Below are 3,259 nucleotides of genomic sequence, written 5' to 3'. Positions count from 1 at the left end.
CCTGCAGCGGTCCTGGCTGTGCTGCTGACTGGTGCACCAGGAGCGGCACTGAGGGGGAGCCCGGGGAGAGGGCCCCTGGCCCTCACCCCCCATCCCACATCCACATCTGCCCCCTCACTGATTGCTTGCGGTCCTGGTCCTCAGTTGCTGGGACTAAGAACCACAGCAGCCTGGTTGCCCCTGGGACAGAGGGGCTGAGCCTCACACCATGTGCCCTTCTCAGCCACCCAGGTCCCGGCTGAAGAGCTCTGCCTGCCTCACCCCGAGGCCTGAGGCTGCACCCGGGCTACCACGTGCCCCCTGCAGATTCCCACAGACGGAAGGGCGCTGATGGCTTCCTCCCTTGTGCCAAGTTGCCTGGAAACCCCTGGTCCTGGTGGCCCCTCCTCCACCCCAACTGTGTCCCTCCAGGACCACTTCGGGGAGACTGCCAGCCTTTGGACTGCATCCCTGGAGTTCTGAGAGACTGTGACATGGACTGCAGGGGAGGAGAGGAGCGGAGGACCAGGGGCCTCCTTGGGGCTGATGCATAAATGTGTCCTTTTGAAGTTTGGATCTCACCCTCCGGGTGACTGGATGCCCAGCTGCAGCCCCTTCCTGGGCCAGCCTGAGAGGACCTGGGGAGGGCACTAGGGAGGGTCTTTACTTAATATGTGCGTGCCTGTGTGTGAGTGCGCATGTTGAGTGCATGTGTGAGTGTGGGGATGTGTGTGTGAATTTGCATGTTCATGCATGAGGGCTTGAGTGTGAGCGTGGGGATGTGTGTGTGGGTGTATGTGGATGAGTGTATGGGTATGAGTGCAGATGAATGCACGGATGTGTGTGTGTGAAGGTGGGTGTGAGAGTGTGAATATACATGTCAGTGTGCATGTGTGAATGCGTGTGTGTGAGTGTTTATGCACACATGAGTGGCTGTGCGTTGCAGACGGTGCTGAGCTGTTCAGTGGGTGTGCTCTGGGGGACGGGCATCCTGTCCTCCCCAGGCTCCCAGCTCTGTTGGAGCTGCCTGGGCCCTGGGAGGCCGCTTCCCAAAGTGGAGAAAGTATTTTGGAGATTCAGGGGCCCCGGGCTTAGAGACCCATCATCACCTGCAGAGAATCCCCCCTCCCCATGGGGCTCTGGCTGGGGCTGTCCGCCCCCAAAGGTATTGGCTGTGGGAGGGGCGGGGACACGTCCTCAGCACGTGCTCCTGCCACTATTTTTCTTACCATTTTGATCTTGAGTAGTTTGCTGCTGCTGCTGCTCTCCCACCTCTTCCTCATCTCCTCACTAGGCCTCTGCTGCTCTCCTCTCTGTGTACTTTATTTATTTGCAATCTCTTTTTCAGGCAGTGGAGGTTCTACGCCATCACCGACTTGAATAAGACAGCTTTCCCTTTTCTGTGTGTGATGAACTCTCCACCAGTCAGCGCAGTCTGGTCAGAGAAATGTTCTTGTTTTCAGTGTTGTCAAATCTTGTGTCTATCTAAGTTAATAAAAAAAATTATTTGAGTTCAATAAAAAAAAAACACAGAGGCCTCTTGTTTCTGGTGTGGTGCCCCCTTGGAGGAGAGGGTCTGTTGGTGAGCTCACCCGACTCTGGTGGCCAGAAGCTGGGGGAGGGGAGCATCCTGAGGGCTATAAGTGGGTGGGGTCATGGCAGGGATGGTGGCCTGTTCAGAAGATGCTCTGAGACAGGACTTGACTTGGAGTGCTGCTCCCATGATAAGTCAGCAGCACAGGCCTGGCCTAAGATGAAGCGACTGTCCCAGTTTGTCCCATTCACAAACTATTTGAATAACCAGACAGCTAAGTGTTTTCTTTATTTTAAAGCCTGGTGTTAGAAAGCACTTAATTCAGTTGAACCCCAAGGATGGGCTGGGGTAGGTGAGGTGAAATGGGTCGTCTGCAGATCATTTTGTGTCACCCGGAGGCCCCTCTGCAGCAGCAGGTGGCAGGGACCCATCGCTTCCCTGGCAGCCAGGTTGGTGCCCAGTTTTGAAGAGATCAACGTTGGGGACCAGAGACCAGCTTCCCTTCCCTCCACCTTAGACTCAAGCTGTCCCATCACAGGGCCCGGGGTGGGGACTCCGAGACTGCTGCAGAGGGAAGGGAGGTGGTGTTCAGAGGCTGGGGGAGGGAGGCCTGCAGAGAAGCACAGCACCCACCTCAGAGGAAGGAAGGTAGGGCCCTCTTCTGCGCACAGAAACAGAAACGTCAGGTCGTGGGGTGGCTGAGACCTGTGCTTAAGCAGAGTCCCACGACAGGACCAAGGCTCTGAGCTACTGGCAGATCTTAAGGCCTGGCCCTGACATTCCCCGAGGGTCCTGTCACCCCACTGGAGGGACTCATTCTCTGCTCCCCATCCTCCCTGTCTGCCTCCTGACTCTGCCCACCCTTAGACCAGGATCCAGCTCAGACCCCACCTCCACACCTGCATTCACCTACCCAGGCAGGGAGGAAGAGCACACAGCCTCCCCAGCCCTTATCTGGGCACCCTCGGCCCCCCCAAGAGATGATTGTCTGCTCTCCCTCCTTAGCCTCAGCCTCTGGTCTCAGCCAGACCTCTCCTGCTGTGTCTTTCCTGTCACCTCCTGCTCTGCTCTTTCACTTCCACCACCCTGAGCTAAGGGCTGACTCAGCATCTGGGCCCAGGCACAGCCTGTGGCTTCTGGTCCAGTGTTCTCGCTGCCTCTGGGTCTCCTTCTTGGCACCCATGATTGTCCCGGGCCTGAGGCTGCTTCTGAGCCTGCACCCTGCACCCCGTCCAGCTCTCAGCTCCCTGCACCCACTTGCCCAGCCCCTCCAGGGAGGCCCATTCCAGCCCTTCTGCTGCCCCCCACACCCAACCAGGCAGGAGGAAGATGTCCAGACAGTGCCTACCCATGAAAGCCAGCACGGTGGGGCTTCCCCTCTGGCCAGAGCGCCTCCTGGGGCCTATGACCGACTTTCCCAACCTCCACAAACAGTAGGCCTCCATGGGCCACAGCTCCCCACCAAGGCACTGGGTATCCCCCCCAACCCTGCGCACTCAGAGACAATCTCACTCCCCACTGCCCCGCTGACAGTGGCAGAAGCCCCTGATTATCTTGAGGCTGTGTTCCACCTCAGCACTGGGAACCAGACTGAACCTCTGAGCCTCTGCCTCTTCTGCAGAGCAGTCCCCAAGGCTACCTCAGGCCAGCTTCTCCCTTGCCTGGTCACCAAGCCTTTCTCGAGGCTTCCCTCAGTGGCTGCCATGACAGCCCTCCCTCTCTGTGGCCACCACAGGGTCCATCTGC

At 58.1% G+C, this 3,259-nt stretch overlaps 1 long non-coding RNA gene across 1 annotated transcript in view; it reads left to right on the top strand.

Moving 5' to 3' along the window:
• LOC104984163 overlaps positions 1–1,507 on the top strand; it is a 4,435-nt gene extending 2,928 nt beyond the window's left edge. The window contains exon 2 of the long non-coding RNA XR_824714.1: positions 1,328–1,507. This is a non-coding gene — a long non-coding RNA (uncharacterized LOC104984163). The remainder of the gene's footprint in view (positions 1–1,327) is intronic.
• Positions 1,508–3,259: the final 1,752 nt, after the last annotated feature.

The sequence above is a fragment of the Bison bison genome, unplaced genomic scaffold (assembly GCF_000754665.1).
Source record: "Bison bison bison isolate TAMUID 2011002044 unplaced genomic scaffold, Bison_UMD1.0 scf7180017863919, whole genome shotgun sequence".
NCBI classification, from domain to species: domain Eukaryota; kingdom Metazoa; phylum Chordata; class Mammalia; order Artiodactyla; family Bovidae; genus Bison; species Bison bison.
The sequence above is the reverse complement of the archived record's forward strand: the minus strand, read 5'-3'. Positions and strand labels throughout refer to the sequence as shown.